We start from the raw sequence: 23,278 nt of genomic DNA on the forward strand, positions 1-23,278 counted from the left end.
CATTGCTTTGGTTCATTGGATCAACGTATTGAAAAAAGTTATTTATGACCTGTTTCAACCCTTATGACGGTTATGGCATCCTGGTCACTTGATCAAAATTTAGGCACTTGGCAACTGGCGTGTATTTATGACAGTTGCACTGTCCTGGGGTCATGTGATCGCCACTTACAACCTTCCCAGCTGGTTTTGGGCAAGTAAAATCAATAGAGGAAGCCAAATTCACTTAACAACTGCAGTGATTCGATTAGCAGAGGGGAAAAAAGGTAGTGAAATGAGACAAAACTCACTTAACAACTGCCTTGGGACTCAATTGTGATCACAGGTCGAAGACTATCAGTAATGTTTTACCTTTCCAGACCTGAATGAGATAGGTAGAACTGCCAGGGCCGTCGTGGCCGAAGTCCAATAGAGCAGGCCAGAGCGCAGTGCAGAGGGGCTGCCCTCCAATGGAGCACCTGCCCCACCCTCTGCTCCTTTCATGATTCGGCTGGCAGCATGGCAGGGGTCGGGCGGGGGCACCACATGGACTGCAGTTGGACCCATCACCTGAGATGCATCTGGGCTGGCCGTCGGCCCCTTCCTGGCAAAAAGTGTTGGCAGCTGCACCTGCGGGGTGGGACATCGTGCGTTCCAGACTGCCCCGTGCCCCGGCTGCATCCATGGGGTCAGAGTAGCTACCAGCTAGGCAAAGCCTCCAGTCTCATTGCTGGCCACCTCCCAATAGAGGTTTGCAGAGGAAAGGAGGGTCTTAGCCACCTTGCCGAAAGGGCCTGGCTGGGCTTCGCTGGAGGGCAGCCCCTCTGTGCTGCGCTTTGGGCTGCTCTGCCGGCCATCAGCCCTGCTGGCACCTACAGCGCTCCTGCCATGCACGCTCTGCTCCCAGCCTGTCCGCCAAACTGGGGCCCTGGTCCCAGCACCTCTTTGATTGCTCCCAAGAGACGGCTCTTCCCAGGCTCTGCTGCCTTCTGTATGAGATCTTTCCCAATGGATTGACTGGCCAGCTCACTTGCCTGTCTGTCTGCACCACAGTGGTTGCAAGAAGAGTGAGATTTATTTTATTTATTAGATTTGTGTGCCGCCCCTCTCTGTAGACTCGGAGCGGCTCACAACAAATCCAAAAGGCTCTGGTGAGCACCTGGTGCCGATGGAGGAAGGGAAGGCTACAGCCAGACCTGGCTGCCTTTCAGATCTCACTCTCCTTGCTGGAAGTCTCGGTTCCTTTTCTCCCTTTTCCTGCTTGGGTTTTGGAACATCATGGAGGCGAAGCAACCAGGAAGAAGCAGGAGGTGAGAGAAAGCACAGGCAGTGCTTGGCAGCCCAGATTCTGATCTTTGCCTTCTCGGTGGCTTGGAGGTCTGACGGGAAGGGGAGGCGGTGGCTGGCCTGAAAACAGAGCCAGAGCTGCGCCGCTGCTACCACTCTCCTCCTCCCTGCAGCGCCACTATCGTCTAATAGGAGGAAGCCTAAAAACTGAGTTCGCTAGTCAGGCTCCTTCCCAAGATGGGGAGCTATGCTGCCAAAACCCACCATGGCCACTAAAGTGAGGAGAGCACCCCAGCTGGCCTCCCCATTCTCCCACACCAAGTTTTGAGAATGCTGGCTTGAACGCCCCCTCCCCGTTGTGTTTTGGTTTGTTTCTTTTAAATGAGTCAGGTGTGTGTTCTCATAGAAGCAGCAGTAGCGGCAAGGCTGATAAGAATGAGCCAGGGTGGCGCAGCAGGTAGAGTGCAGTACTGCTCGCCACTGAAGCTGACTGTAGATCTGAAGGTCAGCGGTTCAAATCTCCTCACCGGCTCAAGGTTGACTCAGCCTTCCATCCTTCCGAGGTGGGTAAAATGAGGACCCGGATTGTTGGGGGCAATAGGCTGGCTCTGTTAAAAAGTGCTATTGCTAACATGTTGTAAGCCACCTGGAGTCTAAGGAGAAGGGCGGCATAAAAGTCAAATAAGTAAGTAAGTAAGTAAGTAAATTAAATAAATAAATAAATAAATAAATAAATAAAAAAAATAAAATAAAATAAAATAAAATAAATAAGGATGCAAGGGCATCCCGGGGGGAGGGGGAGGTGCACATGAAGTGGCCAGTAGCTCTTCCCCTTCCCCCTGCCGGTGCTTTTCTGGGATGGCGGGACCCCACACACCAGAAGGGCTGGGAGTCATCTCAGGCGCAGGGGGCAGCATTTGCTGAGTGGGTGGCTGTCTGCCCCGCCCTCTGCTCCTCCCCCAGCTTGGATCATCTGGCGTCAGGCCTGGTGGGGGTTATGCTGGGACGTCACGCCGGCTGCGGCTCACTTTGCACCTCTGCAATTTTTATTAAGCAAATTCTAAATGGATGCCCATGTGCAGTGTGGCAGAGAGTTGCGTGCTCATGTGGGTGGCATGTTGCATTATGGGGAATGGCATGCCCGCACACTGCCATTTTTGGCACCCAACAAAAAGGTTCACCATCACTGTCCTAGGAACTGCTTCCACCTGTCTGATTTGCACAGTGGCAGTAGATTGACTTTTACATTTTCTTCCGAGGAAGACAAGAATTCGTGTTGATAATGCTTAAAGAAGAGGCTGTGCACTGCCTGTAAAGCACTTGGCTGAAGCCACACATTGGCTAAATAACATTTCCATTTCATGGCTCTTCGGTTTCATTTCCTGGTATGAGTCATATGACATTTGCTCCAGTACACTGAAGGGTTGGTGGCCTATAAGACTATGTAAGCACTAATAAGTCCAGGTTGTTCCTCCTAAGCCTGCTGACTGCCAATACCAATAACTCTTGTTACTGCTTCTGACATTGTATAAGTGGAATAAACAATGATAGACACATCCACAGGAGATGAGAAGCAACAGCAATACACCCAGAAAGGTAATGTCAAGATTGCATGAGACCCTTAGCCATAGTTAACAGATTCATAATTAACTCAGGATTTTTTTGCGAGGGTGTCCCATAATAACTAAATACTGTAATTCCATAGCTTGCCCTCATACAAGCTAGGCTGAAATCTGTTTGTATGGTGCAACTACAGACACTGGATTTGTATAACATTAAATGTGCTCTTGTGAGATGCAAGCTAGGCAACTCTGAATAATCCTAGTTAATTAGAAACATAGAAACATAGAAGACTGACGGCAGGAAAAGACCTCATGGTCCATCTAGTCTGCCCTTATACTATTTTTTGTATTTTATCTTAGGATGGATCTATGTTTAGCCCAGGCATGTTTAAATTCATGTTTAAATTAAATTGTGCAAACCCAGAACAATTTTTGGAATCTGGCATCCCCTGTATTTTAAAAAGTGATGGCTTTGGTAGCAATGTTTTCATTGCTGGCCCCTCTTGCAAATGGCTAAAAGAAACACATTACATGGAGTATTTAGAACCAATTTTAGACAATTCCACAACGGGTGAAATCCAGCAGGTTCTAACAGGTTCTGGAGAACTGGTAGTGGAAATTTTGAGTAGTTTAGAGCAGTGTTTCCCAACCTTGGCAACTTGAAGATATCTGGACTTCAACTCCCAGAATTCACCAGCCAGCGAATGCTGGCTGGGGAATTCTAGGAGTTGAAGTCCAGATATCTTCAAGTTGCCAAGGTTGGGAAACACTGGTTTAGAGAACTGGCAAATACCACCTCTTGCTAGCCCCAGAGTGGGGTGGGGATGGAGATTTTGCAGTATCCTTCCTCTGCCACACCGCACCAAGCCACGTTCACAGAACCCGCAGTAATAAAAATTGGATTTCATCACTGTTCCACAAGTGTTATTTGCAAACACACACAGCATGCGCATGTCTCCTCCCTACCAATAATCTCAGATGGTTTTTTATCAGGGTAGGGTTGCCTGTATTCTTGCCTCATAGCACTTTGCCCAACCCTTTATGCTAAAACAAGTCAGTAAAGATCTACCGCTGTCAACCTCCTCTGCTTAAGAGGGAAAGGCACTCCATGCAGAACCAAGGTGAGTTTTATCTTTCCCTTTCTTTTTAATCACCATTAGCAAGCTGTCCTGCCTGCTCTTGCTAAACGGGAGCTCAGACTTTAAGCAGGGAGATCGTCCCTAAAGAGCGGATGCGGTGAAAAGCCTGAAAGAGAATAGAAGACAGGCTGCATAGAATGGAATGGAATGGAATAGAATAGAATAGAATTTTATTGGCCAAGCATGATTGGACACACAAGGAATTTGTCGTGGTGCATATGCTCTCAGTGTACATAAAAGAAAAGATAACTTTGTCAACAATCATAAAGTACAACACTTAATGATACTCCGAGTAAAAATAAGCAATCAAATCATATTAGAAACCAGTCAATATAAATTATAAGGATACAAGCAACAAAGTTACAGTCATACAGTCATTTGTGGGAGGTGATCGGAACGATGAGAAGATTAATGGTACTGCAGATTAAGAAAATAGTTCAACGGTGTTGAGGGAATTATTTCTTTAGCAGAGTTGTTATTGTGTCTAATTGTTCTGGTGTGCAGTGCTAGTGTCGTTTTGAGGGTAGGAATTGAAGCAGTTTGTGTCTAGGATGTCAGGGGTCTGTAAATATTTTCCCCGCCCTCTTTTTGACTTGTGCAGCGTCTAGGTCCTCAATTGCAGGTTGGCAGCAATTGTTTTTTCTGCAGTTCTGATTATCCTCTGAGGTTTGTGTTGGGTTGCAGAACCTAACCAGACAGTTATAGAGTTGCAGATGACAGACTCAATTATTCCTCTGTAGAACTGTATCAGCAGCTCCTTGGGCAGTTTGAGCTTCCTGAGTTGGTGCAGAAAGAATGTTCTTTGTTGTGCTTTGGGGGTTGTGGAGATAGATAGCTGTAGTTTCCTTCAGTAAAACATGTTCAGAATATCTTTCAGAACGTCCTACTGGTCAATGACTACTTCAGCTTCAACCGCAACAACACAAGAGCATGCAACAGATTCAAACTTAATACGAACCGCTCCAAACTTGACTGTAAAAAATATGATTTCAACAATCGAGTTATCGAAGCGTGGAACTCATTACCGGACTCAATTGTGTCAACCCCTAACCCCCAACACTTCTCCCTTAGACTCTCCACGATTGACCTCTCCAGGTTCCTAAGAGGCCAGTAAGGGGCGTACATAAGTGCACTGGTGTGCCTTTCGTCCTCTGTCCAATTGTCTTTCCTTTCTTTCATCTATCTTATATATTCTCTCCCTTTCATATATCCTCTCCTCTAAGTTCACTTTCACCCTCATTTATATTATCACATGTCTATTTTTCTTCCTATGTATTTGTGTATTGGACAAATGAATAAAAAAATAAAATAAAATAAAATAAATAAATTTGCCAGTTGCTGATTTCCTTCATCCTGGGAAGGTGGTTTGCCATTACCAGTGATATTTTAAAGAGTTCTCTAGGTTTGATGGTTCATTTGTTGAGAACTGATTCTTTAGTTTTTCCGAGTAGCTTCTTTTTGCTGCTCTGATCTCCCTTGTTAATACATTTCTGGTCTGATTTTACAGCATTTTATCACTTTTAAGATTGGCTTCCTCTTTGGAACGATGTAGCTGTTTAAGTTTAGCTGTGAACCAAGATTGTTGCTGTATATTTTCAAGTACCTGGTCAGTACACATAGGTCTTCACAAAAACTGGCATATGATGTTACAGTATCTTTGAGTTCACCCAGTCTGCAGAGTATCCTCAAAAATATTCCAAGCAGTGCAGCCAAAGCAAGCCTGTAGCTTTAACTTTGTCTCCTCGGGCCAAGTCTTCATTGATTTAATTGTTGGTTTTGTGGTTTTAAGTAGTTGCCTGTAAGTATAAGTACAAGGTGAATCATGCAATGATCAGAATGTCCCACAGCTGCTCATGGTAAAGACTAATAAGCATCTTTTAGTGTTGGGTAGCAATGGTCTAAAGTATTCTGGCCTCTAGTGGGACAATTGACATGCTGAAAGTATTTTGGTACTCTTTCCTTAAGTTTGTATTGTTTAAATCTCCCAAAATAATGGCCAGTGAATCTGGGTATTTGGTTTCAGCCTCCATAATCTGATCAGCTAGAGTCTTTAATGCCTTGTTTACAAGGCTTGTGAATGAATATACATAGCAATTAGTAGAAATGAAATAAACTCTCCAGGAGAATAAAAGGGTTTGCAGTTGATAAGGACTCCAGGTTTTGGGTGAGACAGCTTGAGAAGGGCAGGATGCATTTCAGTTTGACAAGCAAAGGGAAGATTACCGTACTTAACCCAGCTGGACAGATTAAATCAGCATGTACCATATGTCTCCACAAAAATGCTAGAGCCTGAGGGGGGGGGGGGGGACCAGTATGATGCCAGCCTCTCCAGGCAAATGAGTTTATATATGTTTTAGTTCCCTTCAGAAGTTCCCCAAAATGTGCATTTAGAAGCAGGTTGCTCCAGCGTAACAAATGGTAGAATGCTACAGACATATTGCAAAACATATTTCTAGTCAAAGAACACATGGTATTAATATTTCCTTATGGCAAATTGATTATGATGTTTTAATGATTTTTTTTAAAAGAACAATATTCTTGGACATCTCTTTATTTCCTGTGACTTGAATAAGGACAAACCCCTTTCAGCACACATTGTGTGATAAAATCAGTGCACCCACAATTATTGTGGCATAGTTCACAGAATATGCTAAGCCATAAACAGGCAAACTACATTTATCTTAGTGAGTTAGTTACATGTACCACCTATGTTTATTATTAACTACCTAATAATTGTTCTGTGAATATTTACAGTTAAGAATTGGCTTCTTTCTTGCTATCTTTCATTTCTCTTTGATATCATTTCTTTGTAAAATTCACCTCCACCAAAAGCTGTCCCCATATTACTATAAATTAATAAGTAATATTAGTATTATAAATATCATTAATACTAAATTATTATATTTAATTCTAACCCAGGATAAACTTTCATTTGTAGAATGGGGTCCATGAAAGTTTACAGATTAATCCAAATGTTAGATTATGTGGAAATCTGGATATAAATTTCACAGACCTGGTTTATATAACACATTAATTAATTAATTAATTAACTAATTAATTAATTAGAATTGTATGCCGCCCCTCTCCGTAGACTGGGGCGGCTAATTGAACCTTAATGTAGTTTGTTTTCTGTTTTTGATCTAGATGTTAGTGACATAATCAAATTACTGGTACTTAGTCATGATCTAAAAGTCTATTTCTGAGTGTGACTGGTTACAGTCAGTATTTTCCATTTAAGTCATATAGCAGGAGGGGAAATTAATTGACAAAATTGAATATCCTTCCATGCGATACGATGTATCTTAGGTTACAGTTAGGCTTGCATGGATATGATATATCCAGAGCTTATGATCATCTTGGATACTAGCTTAACTTTTTATTAGAAAGTTCTACGTTTTTAGTTTGATTGTGATTAGATCAGATTTCAGCAGAAGTGATTTTTATTGTGGTGTGAACAACTTCAAATTACAAGCCTCTTTCTGCCATGAAAATGCTAATGGTATAGGACTCCTTTCTGGAAAAATACGGATCAGCCTCGTGCAACTATTTTTCCTGTGAATAATGGAGCTCCAAGCACCTTCTACAGCTACAAATTCTCAATTTCATTGATGTTTTCATGTGATCTAAGAAACTGTGAAAATGTAAAACTTCTTTGGACTTACTATTTTGGATTTTGAGAATAATAACATAGAAGTTTGCTAGCCAACAAGAAAATAACATGTATGTATTTCTCTGCCTTTTGCTTTTCAGAGGGTTTTTTTCTTCCAGAAATGGAAAATACCAGAAAATTGGGAAGTCATCTAAATGAAATGTAGCCAAAAGTTTCACAATTAAACATAAGGATTTCCCCCTGTTGTTCTTTAAATAAGGACTTCTGTAATATATTTTAGATAACCCTTTGTTTCAACATTTTCATCTGGAAAAATCCCAGATTTTGAGTAAGAATTGAATTATTCATGTGACTCTGACTTAAATACAAATACTTTATTTTATTAATTTAATTAGACTTCTATGGCACCCAATACCTTGGTACTCAGGGCAGATTACAACAAAATAAAATACAATACAATAACAATAGTAAATAGTCAAATACAGACCAAATTATAACAACCCCATTATAAAACCATTATAAAACCCCATTATAAAATCCTATCAAACAATACACATACCAATCAACATATTTCGGCTGTGACAGTTGTTAATATTTACGGCTCCCCGGCCTGCTGGCAAAGCCAGGTCTTTGCCACTTTCAGCTACCATATTTGCACGTCACATTTTGGTATACAGTCATCCCTCGTCACTTCATGGTTCACCTTTTGTTCACCAGGTTTTTATAAAATATTAATGGAAAAAAATATATCGCGGATTTTTGTTACTTCACGGGTTTTCTGCGGAACTGAATCTGAGACGTTTTTATTTATTTATTTTATTTATTTATTAGATTTGTATGCCGCCCCTCTCCTTACTTGCCTTCATGAGATTGTAAACAACACACGATTGGTTGATTGATGGAGAAGTGACCAACCAGAGACTGCTGCTTTGTATCCCAGAGCCTGATTGGCTCAGTACAGTAGCACGTTGTTTACTTTTCGTCTGTGCGCAGCTTCCCCATCTCTGAGTCTGCTCCTACACTCGGCCATTTCATGTGGAGCATCATTTCATCGTCTAGGTTTGGAATTCAAAACATTTTACAGTAAGTGTAAACATACAATACATACACAGAACAGTGTGGGAATGGTTATTAAGGGAATGGAAAAGGGTTATGTAGTGTAAAAGTGTGGGGGAGGGTTTATAAAGCCTTAAAATAGTGTATAAATACTTAAATAAATATGGTGTCACTACTTTGCGGATTTTCCTTTATTGGAACGCAACACCCATGATAAATGAGGGATCACTGTATCTTTGTTGCCATCTAGAACTCACTTGTATTTCTGCCACCAAGATATGTTAGCCTTAATTTTAGATTTTTGAGGATTTACCAGTTCTTATAACAAGACCAGACAGAATTCAGAAAAAGCCTGAAATATTTGAGAAAAAGAAAGAAAATTGGAAATAGGCATGTTTGTTGGAATTATGGTGTTGAGTTCAGATACTGAAGAGACAGGAGACTGGTGGAGTGACTTCAGTTCTTTATTAGATTACTGGGAATAACTTCCAGCAGCAGTATATAAAAGACAGGGGGGTTATGTTCTGTCTGATGCTAGCTGCTGATTGGCTAAACAGTGGCTAGCTAAACACTCACCCCGATTGGATTAGATAGTTGTTTTGAATGCTGACTGCTGATTGGTCGAACAGTGTCCGGCGCCAATTCTAAATGGCTGTCAAAGCCGCACCTTTTCCAAATGTGTATAAATAAGCGCTGGTCCCTTTCAGGCGCCCCTTTTAGTGTTGTGTTGCTGCTATTCTGGTTACTGAAATAAACGAGTTAACTATAACGAGTCCAGCCGTGATTCCTGATCTAACACTGGCAATGAGGATACACATTAAAACATAAGAACATAAGAAGAGCCATGCTGAATCAGGCCAAAGCCCATCGAGTCCAGCATGCTGTGTTATACAGTGGCCCACCAATTGTACATGGGGATCTTGAGCAGAAAGAGAAGGCAAAACCTTTCCTTTCCCCTGACCCCCAATAAATGGTACTCAAGGGAATCCTACCTGCCTCAGTAGAGGCGGCACTTGGACATCTGTTTCAATAACCACAGATACACTTGGCATCCATGAATCTGTCTAATCCTGCCTTGAAGTTATCAAGGCTGACAGCTGTTACGACCTCTTCTGGAACTGAATTCCATAAACCAATGACCCTCTGGGTGAAGAAATATTTCCCTTTATTTGTCCTCGCTTTCTTACCTATGAGCTTTAGTGAGTGCCCCCTCATCCTAATATTGTGTGATAGAGAAAAGAATTTTTCTAGAGAAAAGAATTTTTCTCTATCCACCTTTTCTGTCCCATGCATGATTTTATACACTTCGATCAAGTCACCCCTTAAATGCAGTCTTTCAAGGCTAACAGACCAGGGCTTTGCAATCTGGTTTCATAAGGGAGGTGCTCCATTTTTTTGATCATACTTGTTGCCCTTTTTTGCACCTTTTCCAGTTCCATTATATCCTTCTTGAGGTGAGCTGACCAGAACTGTACACAGGACTCCAAGTGTGGTCTCACCATCCATTTGTACAGAACCATCTCACATGCCAGCACAAAAGCATGCAATTCTCTATGGCTCAAGTCCCGGAATTCTTTAATGTTGAGAGAGAGAGACATGGAGCACCCACATGTTAAAGTTCCATTTTTTTCTTCAAGCAAGTAGTTTGCACAAAGTCTCTGAAGATAGGGAGCCAATACAGCAGGGGACCAATCAAAATTTTCCCACTTTATTTCCCTGTCGACTGAAGTGTTGCAGATCTTTTAAAATCATATTCATGTGCTGTAGGTCACCCAGAGTCACTATGAAAAGGTAGGTGGTCATTCAAATTGAATAAATGAATAAATACTGAACATTCTGGATCAGTTAGCCAGTTTACATTAGATTTTATCAGCAAATCTCTCAGCAATTTGATTATCAGATGTTTGGGATGCATTGCACATTGTAGGCATGATATGACTGAATGGGGGTTGCCAATTGGGACATGATCTGTAAGTGGAGAAGCCAGCTGGGGCACCCCTCAGGTTGAGGGGGACAATCCTAGAGAGCTGCCCATTTGCTTTCATAAAATGGGGAAGCTTCCTCCTTAAAAAGCAGAAAAGAGCTACATTGGCCTCTGCCTGGGAAATATGTTTTTGGTGTAAACAGTCCAATAAAATTAAGCATCCTTTGGCAACAGGACAAGCTGTTATTTGCTTGGGTTTGGTCACATGAATGTAGCTGTCGCTTGTCGGTGCTTGCTTTTTGCAAACCCATACTTTGAATTTGGAGGCATGATTTGTAACTTCCTTCTCCCAAAGAAAATTAAAGTTGGAAAGCGAGCCAGGCAGCTGCCTTAAATTAATGTGTATCTTTCTCTTTCTTTCTCTTTTGCTGGGATTCAAGAGGAGATTAAATGACGGCCAATTGATTTGCATCATTAGTTCACTTCTTGGCTGCTGGCAGAAACAGAAATTGCACAGGATAATAATCGGTGGGGCTGCTGGCAAAAAATCCAAAGGCAAACTTCCTGACAAGGAAGATGACTAGCTGTCTGTTTTATAATAATCAACTGATAACAAAATAAGCAACTGATGTATGTTTCCGCCCTCCACAGGATGGGATTATATGATCCTTAGCGAGCTGCCTACCAGTCCTACCAGTCCTGCAGGGAACAGGAGGACACTTAGCTGAGTGTATCGGGAGAGGCTGTTGCTGTTTGCAGAAATGCTCGGATTGATCCCGGAAATCTTTCTAGGTAAGTATCAACTAACTGGATAATTGGAGAGGATTCTTTTTGTGGGTGCCTTTTAGAATAACTCTACTTACTTGGATATTTCTCGAGAGATGGGGGAATGCCTGGAAAGAGGGGAGAAAAACCTTGTCCTTTGTGAGCTAATAATGGCCAGAGCTACTTTTTATGGCACAGAATTAAGATCGGGTTTAGGTGCTGCATTAATTAGAATCACATGTATCATCCGAGGGAAGGAGAATCAGGCAGCTTATCATTTATTTATTCATTGTACTTTCTATGCTGCCCAACTCCCGAAGGACTCTGGGTGGCTTACAACAGGAAATAAAATAAATTGTAAAACATAACAGATTAAGAAAGAACAGTTTTTAAAAAATCATGCATACATTATGATGTTTGCCAGTGAGCATTTTAAAATCATGGACAAATCACTTTCACCTAGTAGCAAATACAGCGGTAACAAGTTTAACCTGTTGACCAATCTGGTCTGGGAAAATATGCATTCCTAGAGTGCTTGCCTTGGGGGTCCTTCTAGAAGAACAACAACTATAGAACAGTCAGTTTCAGAAAAAGAAGAGGAGGGAAGGGACTGAATGGAGCAAATCTTTTCCCCTGGGTTTTGACAATCCTCTGGCAATCTGCTGCAGTCACACGCAGTTTAGCATCTGGGTGGCTTTTCTGGCCCCCATGGAGATGGAAGATCTTGGTCACAGTGGCAGCTGTGTGTTGGAGCAAGCGCCTAGGATTTGGAAGATGTATGGTTTTCAAGGATTGAAGGAAGGCTCTCTGGATCCTTAAGGATTATGTGCAAGAGCAAGCTAAAGGCAGGCCAAATATTCAATTATGCATGGAAAGAGTCCTACTGTTGTTCTGCAGGATTGGTAGCCTCTAACACATAATTGCCATCGGTTCTGATACACTATTAACATATTAACTACAGTTTAGTTTTACAGACATCTCAGCCAAGAAAATGAGTAGTACTAAGTGATACCTTATAGGCGTGACTGGTGTGTGAGCTTTTAAATTGAACTTGACTCCTGGGGCCTACATGGAGAAGTCCCTGCAGCTTTCTTCATAACATTTATGGAATGTTGCAGAATGTTTGCCCTCGCTTCTCTCCTAGGGCTGAGAGAAGGAGTGTGTGAGTGTCCCAAGGTTACACTGCCTGCTGGCTTTATGCCCAAGGCAGGAGTCAGGGCTAGAACTCACAGTCTCCCAGTTTCTAATCAGTGCCTTTAACTGCTACCCCAATCTGTCTCCCTATAGCTAGATTAGACCAGTGATGGTGAACCTATGGCACGGGGGCTACAGGTAGCACGTGGAGCCATATCTGCCGCTACATGAGCTGTTGTTCTAGCTCAGCTCCAGTGTGCATGTGTGTGCCGGCCAGCTGATTTTTTGCTCACACAGAGGCTCTGGGAGGGAGTTTTTGGCTTCCAGAGAGTCGCTGGGGGGATGTGAGAGGGCGTTTTTACCATCCCCAGGTTCCAGGGAAGCATTTGGAGCCTTCTGGGCCCACCGGAAATTGTGAAACAGGCCATTTCCGGCCTCCAGAGGGCCTCCGGGGGTCGGAGGAAGTTATTTTCACCCTCCATAGGCATTGAATTATGGGTGTGGGCACTCATGCATCTGTGATAGCGCACGCCCACGCTCTTTCGACACCCAAGGAAAAATAAGTTTACCACCAATGAGTAAGACAATGTCTAAAGAAATAACTACCATCCTTCACATTATGGGGCTTTGTAGAGAAGATTCAGGGGACATTTGCCTATCACTCTTCCTAGTTTCTCATCTGCAAGAGAGGTCTCTCCAGTTTATGTTATGGGAAGCTATCGCTCTGATTTTCTATTCTGTTCTGTGCAAATGGATAGGATAAATAATCGTACTGTTTTGTGAAAGCGTAGAGATTCTAAGTAGGCAAGGAATTAATTAGCTCAACCTTCTGTCTCAATCATACTTCCCAATATTATTTTCCTTTTTCCTCTTTTGGGCAATGTTTATGCTGTTTTAAATCTGCCTAGAAATCATACGTTGTGCTTTTTTTTTAGCAATTGAAGTTTGAAACCTGCCAATGGATTGTTTACATATTACCAAGATACTTCTATTAATCCCATTTTTGTACTCCTGTGTTTGTCTTTGGCAAGCCTTGTTTTATTTGACATGAATGTCTTTAATGGGCAAATAATAGATGGACAAAATTGTTTTCCTGAGGCTCAAAAAAGAAGACAGACATATTTTTTTTGCTAGACTATATTTTTAACCCTATGTTCCTTGCAAATTGAGCAATGCTGTTTTATATCAACTAAAACCTAGCATAGAAATAGTACCTCCAGTTTTCTCAGACCAAACCTCCAAATTTGGTTTGCTTTTCACCAAATTAAGTGTTCAGGTAGGATCAATCTTTGGTTCCTGGATCTTCATAAAAGAAGAAATTAAAATAGGTTTTCTTTAAATAAGAAAGCCATTCCAAGAAATATATTTTAATTTAAATACTAATGTACTCTGTCCACTGTGGAACACAATTACAGTCAGCTGCAGTGGCTGGAGTCAAGCACTTTCATGACTATTTGTATGGGCTGCAATTGGACTTGATCACTGAGCACAAGCCACTTTTGGGACTCATCGCAAGTGACTGCCCCACGCCTGTCTTGCTTTCACCCAGGATGATTAATGGGCCATTTTCCTGGCCGCCTATAGCTACCAGCTAATTCACCAACTTGGACAGATTTTTGGAGCTTGCTGATACCCTCAGTTGCTGTCCCTTGTTGGAGGTACTAGCAAGACCCCACACCTGAGACACCAGTGCTTCTAATTGACTCCATGGACTCTGGCTTGATAACCTCACTTGAGGTTGCACACCATTTTACCAAGGACAAACTAATAGTCCAGGTCTTGCACTGGGTGTTGAGGGGGTGGCCAAAGGGGCCTGTTGGGGCTGAATTTAAAATGTTTATGACCAAACAAAATGAACTGTCAGTATTGTGGGGTTGCCTTCTCTGGGGGGGACTGAGTAGCTGTTCCACAGAAACTGTGTGTTGCAGTATTGGAAGCATTGCCTGGATGTCTGGATGAAAGCCTTGGCTAGAAGCTACATCTGGTGGCCTGACATGGACTGGGACATTACTGAATGGGTCACCACCTGCTCTCCATGTCAGGAATCCAGACCAGCTCCACCACAATCGCCAGCACTCCCTGGTCCAGGGTGCACATTGACTTTGCTGGCTCTATTCACAGGCAAAGTTTCTTTGTAGTTGTGGATGCATACTCGAAGTGGTTAGAGATAGCCACCATGACCACCACCACCATGGAGGTAGTCAGCAAGGTGTTACAGGGACCTTTCTGCATGCACGGCCTGCCTGATGTCCTGGTTTCAGATAATGGGCCCCAATTCATGGCCTTGCGATTTGAAACCTTTTTAGCAGAACAGCAGATCAGACACGCCCTTTTCTCACCATTTCATCCCTCCAGCAATGGTCAACTGGAGAGAATGGTGAGATCAGCAAAAGGAGCCCTTTCATGCATGGGCCCAAGCAATTGGCAAACCCGAATCGAATTTTTTTTATTAGTGCAGCATATCACTCCTAGTGCCACCATTGGTAGTAGTCCTTCTGAACTTCTAATGGGTCACCGACTATGATCCCACCTAGATTGGCTACACCTTAACTACTCTTCCGCGGCCCCAGTAGGCTCCCATAGTCAGCTCCGACACTTTAGTATAGGGGATAAATTATACACCCACAACTATGTTGGGGGTCCTCTCTGGGTTCCTGCCACAGTCACAGACTTCACTGGCCCTCGCTTTTACCAAGAAGAGCTCAAGGACAGTAGAAGCTGAAGGTGGCATGTTGACCAACTCCATGGCCGATTCAGCCGTTCCACTCTTAGGTGACCAGAACTAACTTCTGAGCCTACGCATAATCACCAGGAGCTGAACAGATCTGAAAGACCAACTAAACGCCCTGCCTATTTGTGTGACTACATCACATGTTGAGTTATCCCAACTAACAGGGGAGTGGTGTTACATTCTTAGACTGAAACCCATAGGTTTCAGTCAGGTCCTTCATTCTGGAGGGAAAATACTGACTGCTGATTGGCTAGACTGTCTGGCAGCTCCCTATAAAAGGGCTGACTGTCAGACAGAGTCTTTTCTGGGTTGTAAATAGTTGCCAAAAAAGAGCTGTTGTTTTGATGCCTCTTTTTGTCTGCCTCTTCCATTCACTCTAACAGTTTGGTGGTATGATATTGAATAATATGGCTTTCAGGAGATTTGATATTGCTCCCTTGGAAGATGTAGTGAAGCCGTGCTAAATCTTTTAGTTTCTTATAAATGACTTTTCTTTAACATCTGCTGTTTATTGTGAAATGAGGCGATTTTCATTTTTACACAGCTAACTTTTTCCTTGAGTATCATTGACATTTGCGTAATTATCACACTGAACTTAACCACCCCCACACCAGCCCTATAGGTTTGAGCTAAAAAGAAATGAATCATTTTGAAAAATTTTCCTGTGGCTAACTGAGAATATACAAAGCTAAATTATTCTATTTCCAGGCAACTATTTTTAGAAGAATCTAAGGAAATTCATATCTACAGAACGATCAACACAAGAGCGGTAAGTCAAGGGTTTTTTTTGTAAACCCCACAATTTATTTTTTTAAAAAAAATCAGATTACTGTGATATAAAAGAGGATTCCTCTTAAAAGTTGTGTGAAGGAAGTTTCACAATCTATGCAGGAAGTTATAACTGTAATTATACCAGCAAGGAAGTATTTTTAATGGACTGATAGAATTATAATGGTTGTATGTACATGGCACAGGACCAGATTATCTCCGAGACCGCCTTCTGCCGCAAGAATCCCAGCGACTGGTGAGGTCCCACAGAGTTGGCTCCTTAGGGTCCTGTCGACCAAACAATGTTGGTTGGCGGGACCTAGGGGAAGAGCCTTCTCAGTGGGAGCCCCGGCCCTCTGGAATCAACTCCCCCCCAGAGATTCGCACTGCCCCCTCCCTCCTTGCCTTCCGAAAGAGCTTAAAAACTCATCTTTGCCACCAGGCTTGGGACTCTTAGATCTTCCCCTGACCACTGAATGCCTTAAGTATGATTGCTGAATGTTTGGTTAATGAGTTAATTTTTTAGGTTAATCTTCTCTTTCTAATTGTTTTTAATATTGTAATACTGATTGGATTATATTACTGTTCTTTTTTATATATGCTGTGAGCCGCCCCGAGTCGTCGGAGAGGGGCGGCATCCAAATCCAAATCCAAATCCAAATCCAAATCCAAATCCAAATCCAAATCCAAATCCAAATCCAAATCCAAATCCAAATCCAAATCCAAATCCAAATCCAAATCCAAATCCAAATCCAAATCCAAATCCAAATAAATAAATAAATAAATAAATAAATAAATAAATAAATAAATAATGTTTAAGCTCATGGCTCTGTCTGGTAGATCTGAGGCTTTTCATCAGCGGATTGGTGAATTTAGGCAGAGTACCACTGTACTCATATTCAATTGTCTTTAATAGAATTTAAGCCCATTTACATGTTTTTGCTAATCCTGCATGTGAGCAGGAATCTGCCCTGAGCAATGATTAATGAAGTATTGTAGGTCTTACAGTATAACAGATTGATATTCAGGAAATGCATGATGGAGATGAACAAAACTCAGCGCTACTGGTAGCTAGTTACAAATAGTTTTAGGTTTATGACCACAATTAAGTCCAAAATTTCTGTTGCTAAGTGAGTTTTGCCCCATTTTAGGACCTGTCCTGCCACAGTTGTTGAGTGAACCATTCATTTAACATATTCATTTAACAAAATGAATAAAATGGTTGATTAAATGAATCTGGCTTCCCCATCGACTTTGTTTGGGAGAAGGTCGCAAAAGAATTGATCATATGATCAAAGGACGCTGCAATTATCATAAATATCAGTCAGTTGCTAAATGCCTGAAATTTGGTCACTTAATCAGGGGGATGCTGCAACAGTCATAAGTATGAAAAATGGTCATAAGTCAGTTTTTCCAGTATCCTTGTAATGGTCATTAAACCAACTGTTATAAGTCGAGGAATATCTGTACATCCACAGGTACACATATGTAGGCACAGGTACCTTGCTTAACAGTAGTAACAGTGAGAGGGATCTTGGAGTCCTAGTGGACAACCCTTTAAATATGAGCCAGCAGTGTGCAGCAGCTGCCAAAAAGCCAACACAGATCTAAGCTGCATTAACAGAGGTATAGAATCAAGATCATGTGAAGTGTTAATACCACTTTATAAGGCCTTGGTAAGGCCACACTTGGAATACTGCATTCAGTTTTGGTCACCACGATGTAAAAAAGGAGGTTGAGACTCTAGAAAGAGTGCAGAGAAGAGCAACAGAGATGATTAGGGGACAGGAGGCGAGAACATATGGAGAACAGTTGCAAGAACTGGGCATGGCTAGTTTAATGAAAAGAAGGACCAGCACTGATAGCAATGCTCCATATCTCAGGAGTTGCCACAAAGAAGAAGGAATCAATCTAGTCTCCAAAGCACCTGAGGGTAGGACAAGAACCAATGGGTGGAAACTAATCAAGGAGAGAAGCAACTTAGAACTAAGGAGAAAATTCCTGACAGAACAATTAATCAGTGGAACAGCTTGCCTCCAGAAGTTGTGAATGCTCCAACACTGGAGGTCTGAAGTGGTGTAGGGTTTCCTGCATAAGCAGGGGGTTGGACTAGAAGATCTCCAAGGTCCCTTCCAACTCTGTTATTCTCTTCTGTTCTATTCTATTTTTTTTTTTTTAAAAATGTTTATTAGATATCAAATGGTAAAGTGGCTAAACTCGCTAAACTAAATAAAAAACTGTCTTCTACCTGCTGGAAATGTCAAAAAGAACAAGGCACGTACTTTCACATATGGTGGCAATGTGAAAAATCGCAGGCTTTCTGGAAAAAAATAGGAATCTGGTTGGACGAAATCTTAAATTTTAAATTAGACATAACACCAGAATGCTTTCTTTTAGGTATTCTTAGGCAGAAGGTCCTTAAAAATCAGGTAAACTTAATCATTCATATCACCACAGCAGCTAGATTAGCATTTGCTCAATGGTGGAAAAATAAAGACACACCCCAAGATGATTTAATAATAGAAAAAAATAAAATATTGCGCAGAAATGACCAAATTAACTTTGGAAATTAGAAATAATGACGAATCCCCGTTCAATAATTGCTGGGATCCCTTTTACCACTGGCTAGAAAAAAAGAACAACTTGCCCATTAAAAGTTAAGAATCCTAAGTAAATAGATACATATATATATATCTGGTGTCAAAAACTCTTCTTTTTCAATGGATGAATGAGATAAAGATATAGGTTAAAAACTAAAATGATCCACTCAAAATCTCTTGGCTTTGCTATATGCAACACTTCATTTATTTATTTATAATTAGAATATTAGCTATATTGTAATGAGCTATTGAGAATATTTTTAGTTCATATTTCCAATACAGATCTACCGTACACTTACACGCCTTTTTTTTGGGGGGGGGGGTTGTTATTGATTTTGTTTGTTTGTTTGTTTTTTCATTTTTGTTTGTTTTGTTTTATTCTGTTTTGTCTTCTGTCTATGGTTAAATGCATATTGCCTAAAATTTGATACACAATCTTTGTTTTTTCCATTTATTTATTTTCCTGGTTATATTGTTGTTTGTACCTAAATGTATTTACTGTATATATCCTTGTAAATAAAACTTTATTAAAAAAAAAAAAAAGAAACAGCCGGGGCGCTTCTCGGCGGTCTCCCAAACACCAAACTTGAAAGTTCGGCAAAAGTTCGGGTTCAGGTTGGGGCTCGGGAGAGCACCAGGAAGTGCCGCCGCCCAGCTGTCACCTTCAGAAACAGCCGGGGCACTTCTCGGCGGTCTCCCAAATGCCAAACTCGGAAGCTCGGCAAAAGTTCAGGTTCGGGTTCGGGAGAGTGCCGGGAAGCACCCCGGCTGTTCCGGAAGGTGACAGCTGGGCAGCGGCACTTCCTGGCACTTTCCCAAGTGCCGAACTTGAAAGTTCGGCAAAAGTTCAGGTTCGGGTTCAGGTGCTGAACCTGAACTTTTTAAAAAAATTCGGGTGCCAAACCCGAACCCGAACTTCGTTGGGTTCGCCTGACACTAGTAGGAGCCCATGATGATGCAATTTTCAGCTATTTTTTTCCAGCGTCTCCTGAGATGGAGCTTCTCCACTGTGCTTCGGATGAAGAATAATGGTCAGCATTAAAACAAAGTCATTCAACACCAACAGGGACTTGACCACCAACCCAGTGACCAGATGCAGGAATGGTGTGTCAATAATCCTCAGAACCATAAACACCATATAGAGATAAACTGAAGACCATATTACCCCAACTGAGATAGGTTACCCCCTTGTTCTAATATCCTGGCACAGGAATAAAGATTTTTATATGTTTGCCTCCCAGGAGAAATAAAACATCATATAAGGTTGCCCTTATACAAAGATCTAAATTTCACTGGCCCATTTTAATTTTGCCACTTGCATATTGCCTCAATAACACATTCCTGTACATTTTTATTGTTATTTTCATATAGAGATCCCACGAGAGCTACAGAGATATAGATCATTACTGAGAAAGGAGGAAATAAAAAGGGAAACCAAGAAATCCCTTTGCCCTGTATAATCAAGACCACCAAGGCATTCATGTTGAAAAGAACAGTTAGTGCTGTATTCTAATCTTCTTTGAAGAGAAAGGATTTGTATACTGGATATTTGAAACAATAGTAATTACGAGGCATGTGTTTGTTTTTCAAAGACAAACCAAGATGGTAACAACTAGAATTTTCAAATGCAACGTTTTCAATTGTATTAGCATCATATAAAGAACAGTTGCTGGAACTGGGCATGGCTAGTTTAATGAAAAGAAGGACCAGAGGAGACATGATAGCAGCGTTCCAGTATCTTAGGGGTTGCCACAAAGAAGAGGGAGTCAATCTAGTCTCCAAAGTACCTGAAGGTAGAACAAGAAGCAATGGATAGAAACTAATCAAGGAGAGAAGCAACTTAGAACTAAGGAGAAATTTCCTGAGAGAATAATTAACCAGTGGAACAGCTTGTCTCTATCTGTCCATCCATCACCCTAGGGGGGGGAAGTCATTGCCCCCCTCAGAGAGGGTCTGCAACTTGGGCGTCCTCCTCGATCCACAGCTCACATTAGAGAAACATCTTTCGGCTGTGGCAAGGGGGGTGTTTGGCCAGGTTCGCCTGGTGCACCAGTTGCGGCCCTATTTGGACCGGGAGTCACTGCTCACAGTCACTCATGCCCTCATCACCTCGAGGCTCGACTACTGTAATGCTCTCTACATGGGGCTACCTTTGAAAAGTGTTCGGAAACTTCAGATCGTGCAGAATGCAGCTGCGAGAGCAATCATGGGCTTTCCCAAAAATGCCCATGTAACACCAGCACTCCGCAGTCTGCATTGGTTGCCGATCAGTTTCCGGTCACAATTCAAAGTGTTGGTTATGACCTATAAAGCCCTTCATGGCACCGGACCAGATTATCTCAGGGACCGCCTTCTGCTGCACGAATCCCAGCGACCAGTTAGGTCTCACAGAGTGGGCCTTCTCCGGGTCCCGTCAACTAAACAATGTCGTTTGGCAGGGCCCAGGGGAAGAGCCTTCTCTGTGGCAGCCCCAGCCCTCTGGAACCAACTCCCGCCGGAGATTAGAATTGCCCCCACCCTCCTCGCCTTTCTCAAGCTCCTTAAAACCCACCTCTGCCGTCAGGCATGGGGAAACTGAGATATTCTTTCCCCCTAGGCCTTTACAATTTATGCATGGTATGTTTGTTTGTATGTATGTTTGGTTTTACAATAAGGGTTTTTTAGTTGTTTTAGTATTGGATTTACATGCTGTTTTTTATTACTGTTGTTAGCCGCCCCGAGTCTACGGAGAGGGGCGGCATACAAATCCAATAAATAAGTAAGTAAGTAAGTAAGTAAGTAAGTAAGTAAGTAAGTAAGTAAGTAAGTAAGTAAGTAAGTAAATAGACAGACAGACAGACAAACAAACAAACAAACAAACAAACAAATAAATAAATGAGTTGTAAATGCTCCAACACTTGACATTTTTAAGAAGAGATTGGATCACCATTTGTCTGAAGTGGTGTAGAGTTTCCATCTCAGCTATGCTATGGTCTATGGATATGATGGCGAACCTAAGGTAAGTGGGCCCAAAGTGGCATGTGGAACCATGCTGCCTGGCACACATGACATCACCCATTCCTCATTCATGGCCAATGGCCAGCTAGTCTTCCGGTTACTAGTGTGCATGTGTACGCAACAATTAGCTAGCTTTCACATGTGCGCAGTGCCAGAAACCAGAAGATCAACTGGCCAGCTGATTGTTGTGCAAAAAATGGGTGCCAGTAACCAGAAGACTAGCTGGCCAATGAGCATGCGTGCCCCTGGACATCTATCCACTTGCCAGCCAAGAGCATTGCCGCCAACCACTGCCCTGCATCCACCCGCCTGCTTTGTCACCATGAGGAAATGTCCTGAATCTTTTCAACCTCGGAGGAGCCGGAGTAAGAATCTGCACTGTAGGGGGGCAGCGAGACAAGCAGTTCCCCACCTGCCCCACAACACCATCCAACTCTCCAAGATCCCCCGTGCTTCAGCAGCCTGCTGCCACCCTCTCAGCCCCACGACTGCTCCTGCCACTGTCAGGGACGTGTCACCACCAGGGGTGAGGGAGTGGCAGCTGGAAGGATGGGTGGGCCAGGACTTCCCTGTCTCCCTGCCTGAATGGATTTCTGCTGTGGCTCCAAGACTTTGACGGGCAGGGAGGAAAACCCCAGACTGGTGTTCCTGCAGCCGCTGCGGAAACGACAGTGTGAGAACAGCCACCACTAAGCACGAGAGCAGAAGGAACAGCAGGCTGGGGTTTCCCTGCTCAGAGCCCAAGGCTGGCAGGAGGAAGAGGAGAGGCGGCAGCAGGCCGTTCGTGCTGGCAAAGTTTAGTGCAGGAGGTTTCCAGGCTCAAAACAGGCTAGGGGCAGGGATGGATTCCAATTACTGCCGCTACTGGTGTACTTCCTGCAGAGCTCCACGACCTTGGCGCATGGCTTCCGACATCTGAGCAATATTTTGCTTCTGTGCATGCACAGGAATCAAAATCTCACGAGGGGATGTGCACACGCATGAGAGTTCGGCCATTTTTTTGCTTCCGCACATGCACAGAAGCAAAAAAGTGCTGAAATCTCACTCGTCCCTGTTCTGCCTGGCTAATGGCAATTAGCCACCCACGAGTTCAGAATGAAGTCAAACACACAACCATTAAATCAAGAAAGTCTCTTTATGTTCAGAAGCTAAACACCTGCTTGAAATGCAAAAATCAATTACTGTTTTATTTAGTCCCAAGAGGTGACAGTTACTCACACCAACAGTTCACTTGAAATGGAGGCTTGTGCCAGACAAGGGGTGATTTATGGATCAATAAAGTCAGAGTTCCACACTCCAAATCACACAGTCTTTTCCGACTGGAGTGTGTCAGAATTCACAGGAGTCCTGAAACAGAAGCACGCACACTGCTCAAATCCTCTTTCTTCTTCTTCTAAAAACACTAACGATAAACGCCCATGCCCAGCACTCCAAACCTCCCTTATTTATCAGAGCTTCAGCAGTGTAATTAATCTCTGAACAGCTGCACTCTATTATCTGTTTGGGCGCCTGTGCAGCTGTTCCCTCCTTCCCAAGATCCTGCGCACGCGGGGATTCAAGATAGGGTTATTCATGACATCTTCCCCTTCACTGTCTGCCTCTGCTTGTGATTCATCTTCACTGTCCGAGGCAGCTGGCAACCAGACAGGTCTTCTATAAACAGAGGACTTCCACAGATCCACATCAAAATCCCCAGCTACAGGAACTGGCCTAGAGCCAACCACAACAG

At 42.6% G+C, this 23,278-nt stretch overlaps 1 protein-coding gene across 1 annotated transcript in view; it reads left to right on the plus strand.

The window, feature by feature from the left end:
* The first annotated feature begins 11,258 nt into the window (after positions 1-11,258).
* The window catches only part of UNC13D (unc-13 homolog D), a 65,205-nt gene continuing 53,185 nt past the window's right edge, over positions 11,259-23,278 (plus strand). The window contains exons 1-2 of the mRNA XM_070739895.1: positions 11,259-11,346; positions 15,893-15,953. The gene's annotated coding sequence lies outside the window, so the exon portion shown is untranslated. The remainder of the gene's footprint in view (positions 11,347-15,892; positions 15,954-23,278) is intronic.

Source organism: Erythrolamprus reginae, chromosome 2, assembly GCF_031021105.1.
Source record: "Erythrolamprus reginae isolate rEryReg1 chromosome 2, rEryReg1.hap1, whole genome shotgun sequence".
NCBI lineage: Eukaryota > Metazoa > Chordata > Lepidosauria > Squamata > Dipsadidae > Erythrolamprus > Erythrolamprus reginae.